General features: G+C 37.9%; 2 long non-coding RNA genes across 9 annotated transcripts; one reads left to right on the forward strand and one right to left on the reverse strand.

The window, feature by feature from the left end:
• Nucleotides 1-996: 996 nt before the first annotated feature.
• Nucleotides 997-8,374, reverse strand: LOC135428804 (uncharacterized). 6 transcript variants are annotated; one of them, XR_010436321.1, is made up of 6 exons: nucleotides 8,207-8,374; nucleotides 8,060-8,142; nucleotides 7,767-7,913; nucleotides 6,755-7,697; nucleotides 1,356-1,574; nucleotides 997-1,298 (listed from the first exon to the last, which is right to left on the reverse strand). It is a non-coding gene; the product is annotated as an uncharacterized LOC135428804 (long non-coding RNA). The 6 variants fall into 6 exon arrangements; XR_010436324.1 differs by having other exon boundaries at nucleotides 6,755-7,869; XR_010436320.1 differs by having other exon boundaries at nucleotides 6,755-7,920.
• Nucleotides 5,935-14,509, forward strand: LOC135428805 (uncharacterized). 3 transcript variants are annotated; one of them, XR_010436327.1, is made up of 5 exons: nucleotides 5,936-6,211; nucleotides 6,285-6,380; nucleotides 6,761-6,992; nucleotides 7,061-7,740; nucleotides 14,241-14,509. It is a non-coding gene; the product is annotated as an uncharacterized LOC135428805 (long non-coding RNA). The 3 variants fall into 3 exon arrangements; XR_010436326.1 differs by having other exon boundaries at nucleotides 5,935-6,211; nucleotides 6,761-7,740; nucleotides 14,231-14,509; XR_010436325.1 differs by having other exon boundaries at nucleotides 5,935-6,211; nucleotides 6,761-7,740.
• Nucleotides 14,510-14,829: the final 320 nt, after the last annotated feature.

The raw sequence follows: 14,829 nt of genomic DNA on the forward strand, positions 1-14,829 counted from the left end.
TTGGGCTGAAAAGATACATATATTACAAAACAGCATCAGCCGCAGCAACGTTGTGCGCTGAGCGGGATGCGGCTTCATACTGAACGTTCGGCTGTCGAGGCCGGCGTTCGGCTGCCACTCTCAGCAGTCTTACTTTGTCTGGGCACACTAAAATGGTCGCGGTCACCCATGGGGCTCAGTCGTTGACGATTTATCGGTATCCGATTATTTTGACATTTGACAAGTCTATGCATTGTATGGTTAGTGGTTTGGTGAAATTGCTCAAAAAACATGATTTCGATATCGAATTTTATTGATTACTTGGAAACTGGGCAATTTATCGAATATCGGAAACAAACACGATCTGCGCGGGTACTAGGAGGACCTTCAGCCTCTAGCTCTTATAGGTTCTGAAATCTTTGCGTTCATACATACGGACGGTTAGACGGACGGACGGACAGAAGCGACCCTTCAATCAGTTCGACATTATTCCCAAGACCGTAACTGATACTCTAGATTTCTAATTTACATTTGTTGCTTGGAATAGGGAAACCCGAGAAAACCCACAGTCTCCTTGACGACCAATTTTTGAGATCTGATTAATTTGATTCAAACCTTGTTTTCATAGCTTAAATATTTAAGCAAGTATATTAAAAAAATCGATTGCATTACCAGAATGATTGGATTGATTGTTTAAAGTACCATTAGATTGATTGAACAAAGTACTATTAGATGGATTGAACAAATATTAGATAAGCCTGAAAATAAATGAAATATAAACTATACGAATATTAGTTATCCCCAGCCAGTCCACTTACCGGCAGAAGACGCAAACTCTGCACTACGGCAGGTCAACGACCGTTGCATGTGCGGTTAAGCGGCTTTATAATTATTTAAGTGAATATTGCAAAATCAGTTATAGGAATGAAACGAAAGTTATAGGAATGAAATAAATAACAATATCTAACAATCCTATTAAAATAATAGCACATACACACAACACAGAAAACAATACAATAGTAATTGCAAGGCTGTTAATAGAACTGATAATGTTGTGACATTAAATTGTAAATTAATAAAATTAAATTAAAATTGTAAAATAACGATCAACAAAGTCGCTGTAGGAAGGCAAAGCTCAGGGACACATATTGATTATTATTAAGAAAATCGAAAGTCGCTTTGCCGATGGACACACCTTGCCTTTATCGAAAGTAAACAATTTGGCTGGAATTTGAAAAGTTCTACTTTTAGTCTACGAAATGTGTAGGTGATCGTCTCATGGTAGGGCGGGTACGCTGGGTCCGGAACCGGGGCCCGATCTGGAAGAGTAAGGTGGATAAATAGTGTTTTTTGTTAATTTATATTGAGTGTCTCACCTTTGTTGTTTACATTTTCATTGTTGTTACAGCTGTTTATCTTGATCATGAGTTAGCAGATCCGAATATTTGTTATCGATTATGTGGTTCATTTTTGAATAGTGCTGTGGGAGTCTGTTTTGCTACAGACGTGTAGCTCTGTTGTTATCGATTGTGCGGACTGCGGGCCAGGGATGGGACTACACCCAGAGAATCCGATGAGTTAACCGGCGCGGCCAACTGAGAAACAAGCAGTTCCGTAACAAATATTTGTGTATTCTCAATTGCATTAATTGTGGCTTAACTTAGTGGGCAATACAAGTTGGTTTATTAACTTGATTTATAGCTTTGTGGTAGTAAAGGGGAGGTGGCGATAGCTATAAAATGAATGATACTTGATATATATATTCTATTCTAGAAGGTACATTTCAAGTTTGGCGACTCTAGCTCTTATTATTTACCAAAATTGCTCAAAAAACAGGATTTAGATATCAATTTATCGATGACTATGAAACGGGGCAAGCAATCGAATATCGGAAACAAACTCGATGTGCGCGGAGACTAGGAGGACCTACAGCCAAAATTTCAGTCTCTAGCTCTTATACGTTCTGAGAACTTTGCGTTCATACATACGGACAGTCGGGCAGACGGACGGACGGACAGACAGACGGACATGGCTAAATCAACGCGGCTGTTGATGCTGATCAAGAATATATACACTTTATGGGGTCGGAGATGCTTCCTTCTGCCTTTTACATACATGTGCACAAATACATAATACCCTTTTTACCCATTTTCAATGGGTTCAAGTAAGAGGTAAGAGGTTCTAGTCGGGAGCTCCCGACTAGGGTATTCCCTGAACCCTCTTATTCGAACATCAAATGCAGCTCGCGCTACGCGCTACTTTAATTTAGTAATAATAAATATAAATTTAAAAAAAAAAGTTTCATTGGCAGGGTTCGACTAACTACAGTGAAAATTTCAGCTTCCTAGCTCTTACGGTTTGGGCTGTGCGTTGATCACCAAGGACCAAGGATGTCACGACAAACAGTTTTATATTTAGAGATACTAGAAGCAACATGTCAAGTTTGGTGAAATTGCTCAAAAAACATGATTTCGATATCGAATTTTATTGATTACTTGGAAACTGGGCAAATTATCGAATATCGGAAACAAACACGATCTGCGCGGGTACTAGGAGGACCTTCAGCCTCTAGCTCTTATAGGTTCTGAAATCTTTGCGTTCATACATACGGACGGTTAGACGGACGGACGGACAGAAGCGACCCTTCAATCAGTGCGACATTATTCCCAAGACAGTAACTGATACTCTAGATTTCTAATTTACATTTGTTGCTTGGAATAGGGAAATCCGAGAAAACCCACAGTCTCCTTGACGACCAATTTTTGAGATCTGATTAATTTGATTCAAACCTTGTTTTCATAGCTTAAATATTTAAGCAAGTATATTAAAAAAATCGATTGCATTACCAGAATGATTGGATTGATTGTTTAAAGTACCATTAGATTGATTGAACAAAGTACTATTAGATTGATTGAACAAATATTAGATAAGCCTGAAAATAAATGAAATATAAACTATACGAATATTAGTTATCCCCAGCCAGTCCACTTACCGGCAGAAGACGCAAACTCTGCACTACGGCAGGTCAACGACCGTTGCATGTGCGGTTAAGCGGCTTTATAATTATTTAAGTGAATATTGCAAAATCAGTTATAGGAATGAAACGAAAGTTATAGGAATGAAATAAATAACAATATCTAACAATCCTATTAAAATAATAGCACATACACACAACACAGAAAACAATACAATAGTAATTGCAAGGCTGTTAATAGAACTAATAATGTTGTGACATTAAATTGTAAATTAATAAAATTAAATTAAAATTGTAAAATAACGATCAACAAAGTCGCTGTAGGAAGGCAAAGCTCCGGGACACATATTGATTATTATTAAGAAAATCGAAAGTCGCTTTGCCGATGGACACACCTTGCCTTTATCGAAAGTAAACAATTTGGCTGGAATTTGAAAAGTTCTACTTTTAGTCTACGAAATGGAAATACCGAATATTATCGGTTTTGACGTAAAATTTTTTAAACTATAGAATTGAGGATTTGAATAAATGCGTGCATCTTTGGGTGCTATAGATAGTAAAGTGCTTAACATAAATGGTTGTCAGCGGATCATTTTATTCTATTGAAAAACAAATCACTAATTCAAACATTCATACGGAAGAAATTATGAAGTTAGAGAGATACACATATGCAGCTTTTGTTCTTGCATTTAATTTTGCCCGTATTAATGTTTTCTTTTGTTATAAAATGTAGCTACTTTCTACATTTTATTGATCAACCGTCTGCCAATTAGCCTGTCTGGATACAGTTTTTCATTTAAAATCGTTTAAATAATTGGAGAAAATTTATAGCAAACCAGTAGGGTTTCTTCTCAATGTAAAGACTAAATAACGCAGAAGGCCATATTTTGCAATATGTATGTGTAAATTAATACTCAGCTATATACGAAATGTGGTTTTAAACAAAATCTAAACATTCGACTGATCGTTTCTATGGAAGGTTATCATTTACCGATAGTCCGACGACCGACGTAGTCCGACGTTGTGACTTTCCTTATATTTTGTGAGCAAAGTTAATCTTTTTTTTATACCCTTGCAGAGGGTATTATAATTTTGTCGTGAAATGTGTAACGCATAGAAGGAGACATCTCCGACCCCATAAAGTATATATATTCTTGATCAGTATCAACAGCCGAGTCGATATAGCCCTGTCCGTCTGTCTGTTCCTATGCGAACCAGTCTCTCAGTTTTAAAGCTATCTTTATGAAACTTTGCAGAAGTCACTCTTTCTGTTGCACAATCACAATCACAATCTCAATTATATAGCTACCATAGGAACGATCGGTCGAAAAGTAGGTTCTTGTATGCAAAACATTTTTGTTTATTAAGATATCTTGATCAAACTCGGCATTTATTAGTTTTACTATGCTCCTCATATATGTGTAAAATCATTTTAAGATCGGACCACTATAGCATATAGCTGCCATAGGAACGATCGGTGGTAAATAAAGTTGTTGTATGGAAATTTTTTTTGTTTTTCACGATATTTTGACCAAAATTCGGCATTTATTAGTTTGAATATGCTCCTCATATATATGCAAAATCCTATTAGGATCGGACCACTATATCTTATTGCTACCATAGGAACGAAAATCAGGTTGTTGTATGGAAAATATGTTTTGTTTTTCAAGATATCTTGATCAAACTCGGCATTTATTATATTTTACTATGCTCCTTATATACATGCAAAATCCTATCAACATCGGACAACTATATCATATAGCTGCCATAGGAACGCTCGGACGAAAATTAAGTTGTTGTATGGAAAAACTGTTGTGTTTTTAAAGATATATTGACCAAACTCGGCATTCATTAGTTTTACTATACTCCTCATATATATGCAAAGTCCTATCAACATCGGACCACTATATCATATAGCTTCTATAGGAAAGATCGGTGGAAAATTAAGTTGTTGTATGGAAAACATTTTTGTTTATCTAGATATCTTGACCAAACTCGGCCTTTATTAGTTATATAATGCTCCCTCCATTTATGCAAAATCTTATTTACATCGGACTACTAAATCATATATCTGCCATAGGAAATCTGGATCGTTCGAAAATTAAGTTGTTAGATGGAAAACTTTCTGTTTTTCAAGATATCTTAACCATACTCGGCATTAACAATTTTCCCGTGCTACTTAGATACGCGCAAAGCACTATAGGCATTATGAAAAGGTTGGGTCTGCAAGGGTATTAAATCTTCGGCGCGCCAAAGATAGACCTTCTTTCTCGTTATAGACTATTTCGAGTGATTTTTAAAAACAAACTAACAAAACTCTGTTTTTCGCTGATCCTAATGTAAAACAAGTTAGAGGTTCTAGTCGGGAGCTCCCGACTAGGGGATACCCTGAACCCTCTTCTTCCAACAGGCGATAGGTATAAAATTAAAGATACTTGATATATATATACTATTCTAGAAGCTACATTTTAAGTTTGTTTTTCTAGCTCTTATTTTTTACCAAAATTGCTAAAAAAAAAACAGGATTTCGAAATCGATTACTTGGAAACTGGGCAAGTTATCGAATATCTGAAACAAACTCGTACTCTACAGCTAGAATTTTAAGTGTCTAGCTCCTATAGGTTCTGATATTCTTGCGTTCATACATACGAACGCCGGACGGACGGACGGACAGACCGACGGACATGGCTAGATCGACTCGGCTATTGATGCCGATCAAAAATATATATACGCAAAAACGCGATCTACTTGTGCGCACATCCACACAACACAAACATATGTATGTTTGTAGGTCTCGTGGTTTCTGAGAAGTTATGCAGAGAGAAGTAGATGCACACAAGTGCGCAAATCGATAAGTGAGAGCGAGGCACACTCTGCACATGCTTACACACATATGTATGTTTTTGGGATGTAAGGAATTAAAAACTAACATACATGTGTTATGAAAAGGCATCAGCCGCAGCGACGTTTTGCGCCGAGCGAGATGCGGCTTCATACTGAACGTTCGGCTTTCGAGGCCGGCGTTTGGCTGCCACTCTCAGCAGGCTTACTTTGTCTGGGCACACTTAAATGGTCGCGGACACCCATGGGGCTCAGTCGTTGACGATTTATCGGTATCCGATTATTCCGCTGTTTGACATGTCTATGCATTGTATAGTTAGTGGTCATATTCAAGAAAACACATATATAGCTTATGGGATTCGTGATGTCCCATTGAACACGTTAGACATTTCTTGTCGAATGAATATAGTGACATATGTATGTACCACTAATAATGAGTACTTAACATAAACACAAGTTTCTAATTCAAAATCCAAATTCACAATTCTAGCATTCCAGACATTGTGACATCCGCCACAATTATATTCCCATAGTCACAAAAATGCTAACGCATCTTTAATGTAGGCTTTGCATATGGTGATTATTTGTGAGTACAAGCAAGATCAAGTAAAAAATTATGTCTAGAGAAAAGCTTATATTTAGTTTCATAATAAGCTCGCAGCCAAGGTTTAATAAACGACAGCATCAGTTCAATAATTGAGTCTTATTTAGTATCTGATTGTGATGTTCCTACATATTATAATTGATTCGGTAGTTCGTTTTCTATATAAATTACACTTTTTTATTAATAAATGAAACCCGACTATTAAATTACATAAATGTTTCCATAGCCGATTTCTCTGACTTTTATGGTGTAGCACTGTTACATTAAACCCTGCAGCTTGTAATCATATGTTTTAATGATAACACATAATATAAAGTTTTAAAAATTTTAATGTTTTTTTTGTTATATTTTTGTACCTTCAGGGAATAAATAAATCGGCAAACACACTTTTGGACGCAGTACTTGTGGAGCATGACCATGTCAGGCAAATACCTCAGTTAGTTGTGTGCCCGGCAGTTTTGGCAACTCAAGCAACCACAAATATTTTAGGAGAAGCTGAAAGTACTCTTGTCCCGGAAGCGAAACGTGAAGCTACGGACAAGTGGAGGCATGCCAAAAAATAAATTTTAAACAAAGGGATATCCAAAAATATCGGTGCATTTTTATATCTAATTTTATGAAACAAATTAGCATAAATTTGCTGAGGTCTTCTTTTCTTTTAGACATTCTTCAAATGCCGCAAAGTCCCCAAACGAAGAGATTGGTGAAACTGGCAGCGTCAATTTCGCTTTATGTACCCCTCCGCAAAATCGTTCCTTCATAATTAAAATTGTATTCCATAAGAAAATAATTTCTTCTCCTTGACGATCAATTTTTGAGATCTGATTAACTTAATCCAAAGCTTGTTTTCGTAGCAAATATATTAATAACAATCAATGCATTACCAGAATGATAGCATTGATTATTTAAAGTACCATTAGATTGATTGAACAAAGTACTATTTGATTGATTTCACACAAGAAGTGTATCTAGCCGTCGCTACTTCGCTGAAGTTGGCTCTGACTCCGGAACCAGAACAACAAATATATTCACCACACACTTACACCTAAATTCAGAAAAAAATATAGACGAAAAGTAACTTTATAGTGAACCCAACGTGTTTTTTCTACAAGGGAAAAAAGTCAGTTTCCACAGCAAAAGCCCCCAACAGGAGCAGCAATTCGCCCACCTTTCATTGGAAGCCCTGCGGACGCCCTACTACAAATATTGGTCCTTCGAGCCGGATAGAAGTTTCTTCTATAAATTATCACAAATAATTTTAACGGAGTATCCAATTCGCCCCAGCACGCATCGGTGGACCTGCAGGAGAAGCAAATTCCAGGAGCAATCAAACTCAAATAAGGTAAGTAGCAGTGTACTTAGCCGAACCTGTCCATTGCAAAAATTCCGGCAATTCGAGTCCGATTTCATGTTTTGACATATTTTTTCCGATTCACATTTTCCGTGATTAAAGATAGTGACATTTTTCCTCCTTAAAAATCAAACACAATCATATAATCCGTGGCCAACAGGCATCTAAAAACTTACATAAATTAAAACCAAAAGAAAAAGTGAAAACAAAAAGGTCGCCTTATTGGTGTCTATACATACATATATGTACAAGTGCTTAACCAAGTTCGACCGATCGCCATACTGATGTATGCAAGTACAACAATACATACCTGCACACATAGGCTTTCGTTCCGTCCAATATTAGAAGTCTCTGCACTCCTCCACATGTAAATTCAATAAAACCATCATATACCTAAGTAAAAGTAAATTTAAACTTAGTCTTAAACAAATTAAAAGTGATCACGGTGCATACTCACCTGCATTTATGGCCTTATATACACATCACCTTATATGTGTAGAGAATAATACTTATCCCCACAACAGTTTTAGCACAAATTATATTATTTTTTTCTCAATTTAATTTGCAAGTGAAAAACGTAAACAATCACCAGGGTTACGTGGGCTCCATGCAAATAATTAAGATCATTTTCGATAAACTGAGTTGCCTGATAAACGCATTCATATGTTTTTCTATGTTTCCACTTTCCACTGAGCTGCGTTTGCGTAATAAATCAAAACATGTATACCCTGAACCCATTAAAAATGGGTAAATAGGGTATATTGTATATGTGAAAATGTATGTAACAACAGTTTTAGCACAAATTATATTATTTTTTTCTCAATTTAATTTGCAAGTGAAAAACGTAAACATTCACCAGGGTTACGTGGGCTCCATGCATATAATTAAGATCATTTTCGATAAACTGAGTTGCCTGATAAACGCATTCATATGTTTTTCTATGTTTCCACTTTCCACTGAGCTGCGTTTGCGTAATAAATCAAAACATGTATACCCTGAACCCATTAAAAATGGGTAAATAGGGTATATTGTATATGTGAAAATGTATGTAACAGGCATACCCCATAAAGTATATATATTCTAGATCAGCATCAATAGCCGAGTTGATCTAGCCATGTCCGTCTGTCTGTCTGTCCGTCCATCAGTATGTATGAACGCAAGGATATCAGAACCTATAAAAGCTAGAGGCTTGAAATTTTAGCTGTCGGTCCTCCTAGTCCCCGCGCAGATCAAGTTTGTTTCAAATATTCGATAACTTGCCCCGTTTCCAAGTAATTGATAAAAATCGATATTCCTGTTTTTTTGAGCAATTTCGGCAAATAATATGAACTAGAGTCACCAAACTTGACATGTAGCTTCTAGAATAGTATATATATATATCAAGTATCTTTCATTTTATACCTATCGCCACCTCCCCGCTACCACCGCAAAGCTATAAATCAAGTTAATTATCCAACTTGTATTGCCCATCAATTTAAGCCACAATTTATATGCAATTGAATTGTTGAGAATACACAAATATTCTTTATTCTATTCTACAAAAGATATTCTTTTGAAAATTTCATTAAGATTGGTTAAAAAACACAAAAGTTATGTGTGCACGTGTTAGCAGCATAGCTGCTGCGCAAATTCCAAGAATTTCTGTATGCATGTAAACACACACACATTCATGCGTGTTTGCTTTGAATTCTATCAACAGCATTGCAATTGCGATTGTATTGTTTTCTGTGCTGCTATTTTGATTGGTTTTTTTCTCATTAAGGCTCAATTATTGGTATGGCCCTTGAGTAGAGGCAGCGGTAAGTGGTGTGGTTAGTTGCAAGTTCGAACCCTGCCAAGGGAACAATTTTTTTTTTTATTTTCATTTTTCTTTGTTACCTCTAAATCAAACGAGCGCGTAGCGCCGACAGCATTTGGTGTTGGAAGAAGAGGGTTCAGGGTATCCCCTAGTCGGGAGCTCCCGAAAAGAACCTCTTACTTGTTTTTTCTTTATTATTATAACAAATAATAAACAAAAAATATATGTTGAAAAGTTTCCAATGAGCTGCGGTGGCTTGATAAATCAAAACATATGTATTATATTTTCCTTATTATAACAACTTACAATCAATAAATATATGTTAACAAATCTCCACTGAGCTGCGTTTAGAATAAACGTGTCACTTTCTGATCTCAACAATTAATGAAAAATAATCATAAATTTTTGTTCGATCCGTTACCATTACACGGCTGCCCTGTCAATAGAAAATTAATCTATTTTGGGTGTTTCAATAAGCAACAATTACAAATTTTTTAAAATAAGGAAACTAAATAACCAAAATTAATTTAGTAAAATTTTCCGATTTCGTTTGGACCCATTTTGGTAATTCCATTCTGTGCTGATATCTCGATTTCAACGTTTCTGTGACATTTTCATTCCGTTTTCGCTCGACTAAATCAAAATTATTGTAATTGTTCACATGTCACCCCATTGTTAAAAAGTTCGGCTCTGTGAAGAGCCTAGTATGCCAATCGGTAGTGATCAAAACAGCCAAATACGACTCTCAGTACCGTCTGATAAGAAGTCAAAGCGACCTTTAAACTCACCTAGAGTGGTTATTGGGAGACTAAAGAACGAGGGTACCAGCACATCTGTCCGCAAGCCTGTGAGTCCGATTCCAACAAGAAATATTACACCAAAAATTATCCGTTTGACTACGCAAAAGTTGCAGAAGTCAATTGAAATGGTACTGAGCGAAAAAAGACACAGCCATTGCTTTAAAAAGACAAGCTGCGCAACCTCCTTCCAATTTATCTATGTCCAGGGGTTGCAGTCTCTCGCCATGCCACACTAAAGTTTTCAGTGTGGATTTCCTACGCTGGCCTACTTTAAAAGACTGGTTTACGGCGGTCTATATAAATAATCCAAAACGGACGCCGGTTGAAAAATTGTTCCATTTATTTGTCCATGGGTCTTTAAATCTCCGCTCACGAATGACAGCTTTCAGTCAGCGAGGGAGAGCCTGACGGAGAGATTTGAAAATGAGCGTCTGTTAGTCAATAGTCAATTGAAAATTCTTTTCAATCTCCCCTCAGCAACACAAGAGTCTGGAGCCGCAATAACGGCTCTTGACTTATCCAAGATAAGCACCAAAAATTGGGATTGTCTGCTCATTTCTTGTGCTCCAATAAATTGCCTAGAAAAACTGCTCAAAAAATTTTGGGCGGTGGAGGATATCCCAGTAAAGCTGGTAAAGGAACCCGACTTGATTTGTGAGCGCAACTTCCGAAAAACAACCAGAAAAGATGAAAAGGGCAGATACTTGGTCACACTGCCATTCAAGAATTCCAGTCACGTCCATTTGGGCCATTCAAGGTCCATCGCACTAGCTTAATTCCTTCAAAACGAGAGCAATGTTTCGGATAAACTTAATCTTCCACACCATGCTGATCACAAGCCTGACAGCACCACGACCGAGCTCGTAGTATATAACGCCTCCCACCTGTCATCGAATGGCAAAAGCCCGAACGATGTGCTACATGCAGGGCCCGTTCTGCAATCCGACTTAACCACTCAAATGCTAAGATGGCGGTCCTTCCGATATGTCTTCAATGCTGACATCGCGAAAATGTATAGGCTTGTGCATCCCAAACACACGCCCACCAGAAAATTCTGTTGCGAAAAAAATACAGATCAAATGACGTTCGTTCGCTCTATCCTTTAGCAAGTCACATCATCGCAAACAATATATATGTCGACGATGTACTGGTAGAAGCCCATTCCAAATCAATAGCAGGTCGGATTCAGATTGAGAGCTGACACCGACGAGCTCTTTTTCGCTCCATCCGAGCTGACAACCAAGCAGTCCGACTCAAAACGTTAGGTTCTATCACAGATTGCCAAACTGTTCGTTCCAGCAGGTTGACTGAGTCCAGTCATTGTTCAGCCGAAAATATTTATGCAGGGGATCTGGCTGCAAGAACTGGGCTGGGACGATCCACTACCTGAGAGTCAGTGCCAGTTATTTCTCCAAGAATATCCGGGCCTCAGTGCGATTCGCATCTCTAGATAGGTCGAATTTTGCCCACAGGGGAGAGTTCAATACCAAGAGTTTTGTGACCATTCGCAGCGGGCATACGGGGCTGCAATTAACGTGCGCACTGAGATACATGATCGCATCTCAGTGCATCTCCTAACAGCAAAATCGAGGTTCGCTCCAGACAAGACGGTGTCCTTGCCACACTGGAGTTGTGCGGGGCAGCACTTCTGTCCGAATTATCTGCTGGCGCCGACTGGTTCTATTGGACAGATTCCACAATAGTGCTAGCCTGGCTTCATAAGCCACCAGGCGCATAGACTACCTTTGTAGCATACAGAGTAGCAAAAATTACTCAGGCCATCGACTCGAATAAATGGTCCCATGTACGATCCAGCTGACCAAGCGAGCAGAGGTGCCCCACCACAAGCATTATATAACAACGAGCTGTGGTGGCACGGGCCAGAATGGTTACGCCTACCTCAGAGCAAATGGCCCATTCCTTCTGAGCCCCCTAGAGCAACGCACGATTAATCCTCGTAACCATGGCTCACTAATTTCCCTTCCTCAAACGCTTCTCCAAGTTCGACCGAGCCTTGCGAGTGTTGGCGTAAATATTTCGTTTCTTCAAGCGATGCTAACGATTGTCGCTCCCGCCAACGAACGAAATAGACAGCAACCAGATTTCTTATGTACAATTATGAGTACACTTTCTTGAGAACGAAAAAACAGCTCACTTCCAGCAAGCTCCTTAATTTGAACCCTTATCTAGATAGAAAGGGAATTATTCGAGCATGTGGTCGCGTAAGCGCGGCCAAAGCACTCAGCTACGATGAGCGACATCCGATAATACTGCCATACGCACACGTGTATTCGTGTCTCTTGACCGCTTTCACTCATCGTATATCCTTGCATGTAGGCAACCATCTCATGATGCGTCTAATACGATCACAGTATTGGATTCTAAAGCTCAAATCAAAGTTGGTCAAATCCACAATTAACTTAAACATAATTAAACATGAGTTTCTTTTAGAACTGCAAAAAAGAAATAAATGGCAAAAGCCCACGCGAAATTTACAACGTGACGACCAAGTCATTATTAAAGAAGATAATCTTCCAATTAATGACTGGCTTCTGGGTCGAATCCAAACGACAGTCACCCGCGTCGGTACAGACAACGATTGCTCGGCCTGCGAGAGGTTATTCTGCAAGTGATGCCTAAGCTTCAATACTCCATCAAAACTTATCAGCAAGAAGCTAAATGAGCCCTTTAATAACGTACGATTGGCAGACGAGCGCTGGTTCCAGCCGGAGACATCTAGTCTGGTGTTGGGATCGGACATTTATCCTGGCCCAAAATACCGTATTCGGGTGGATACAGTCCGGATCCTGCGCTCACCAGTAAAAAGAGCCACTACAATTTCAGAAAATATATATAGAAGAAAAATATCTTAATAGTGAACCCAACGTGTTTTTTTCTACGAGGTTTTACAGCAAAATAAATTAATTAATTAAAAATAAAAATAAAATAATTAATTAATAATTATCAATTATTATTAACATAATGCGGTCAGGTGTTATGTCTATTAATACTCCAAGCATCTAACCGCCTCCATGTAACGCTCGTGGACGGCTAATAGATGGTTTTTCAGGAAGAGAATAAAGAAGAACCGACCGCTGATGACTAAAGCATTGTAACATCCCAGATTGAACCCTGTCAAAATGGCTGTTGGGACTAATGTTAATCGTTAAGTCGGTGGGATAGCTCCTGTTTAGAGTCCGGCCTTGCTCTGAAGTCTAGCATCTATAAAGTCTTGCGCCGGCTAACGCATAAATTCCACTGCTTGCACAGGTACCCATGGGAACATTGGGGACAAGTCTACATATGAAACGATATAGCGACTGAACTTTGGATTCGTACACGAAATCAATATCAAAATAAGAAGGGTAAATTACACAGCGTTTTTTGAATTGTGGTGAGATTGCAAGTTTTCGCAGAAAACAAGAATCGAGAAGGAAGATGTGAATTTATAAAAAAAGTGAGATTTATAATCGAATAATTAATTGAATATATTGAGAGTTGTTGTTTTAAAGGTCTTCTCTTCTCTTAGACATTCTTCAAATGGTTCAAAGTCCCCAAACGTAGCAATTGCTGAAATCAGCTTCGTCAATTTCGCTTTAGTGTGTACCTCTTCGCAAACTCGTCCCTATAAAATTAAAATTTTATTCCATAATAATTTCTGCTCCTTGACGATCAATTTTTGAGATCTGATTAATTTGATTCAGACCATGTTTTCGTAGCTTAAATAGTCGGCAAATATATTAAAAAGATCTATTGCATTACCAGAATGATTGCATTGATTATTTAAATTACCATTAGATTGATTGAACAAGGTACTTTTAGATTGATTGAACAAATATTAGATAAGCCTGAAAATATATAATATGAACTAAATGAATATTAGTTATCACTAGCCCTCCACTTGCCGGCAGAAGACGCAAACTCTGCAGTTCTACAAGCACTACAACATGTCAATGACCAGTACATGAAAGTAATCCGATCTTCTGCAGGTGCGCGCTGAGCGGTCCCTGAAAATGGCACCAGGAGCTGTTAGTTCCGCTAATGTTGTTGCCGCGGTTCAGCTGCTTTATAATTATTTAAGTGAATATTGTAAATTCAGTTTATATGAATGAACCGAAAGACCGATCCAGACGGATCTTGAAATAAATCGCAATATCTAACAGTCTGATTCGTTTAATTGTCGTCCAATAAATAAACTCTTAAATTTAAGTATCGTCAGCTAAAGCCGCGTGTATTCGCATATTATGTGTAACATAAAATAAAAGCAAAACTGTTACCACCGCGATCAACAATAAAGAAAAGAAAACAATAACAGCAACGCCCAACTCCAAACGGACAAGGCACCAGTCGGATCAGCACCCCACCACCGCATCAACGCACGGTTTTCAAATATTGAAAAAGCAATTGAAGTTCATGTAAGTGGAGTGCTTACTTGGTTAATTTTGAGACAAAAATCTTTTAAGATAGAGCAAAAAAAAACAA

The sequence above is a fragment of the Drosophila montana genome, unplaced genomic scaffold, assembly GCF_035044405.1.
Source record: "Drosophila montana isolate Dmon_TW-CO22-7 unplaced genomic scaffold, ASM3504440v1 contig_2560_1, whole genome shotgun sequence".
Classification (NCBI taxonomy): domain Eukaryota; kingdom Metazoa; phylum Arthropoda; class Insecta; order Diptera; family Drosophilidae; genus Drosophila; species Drosophila montana.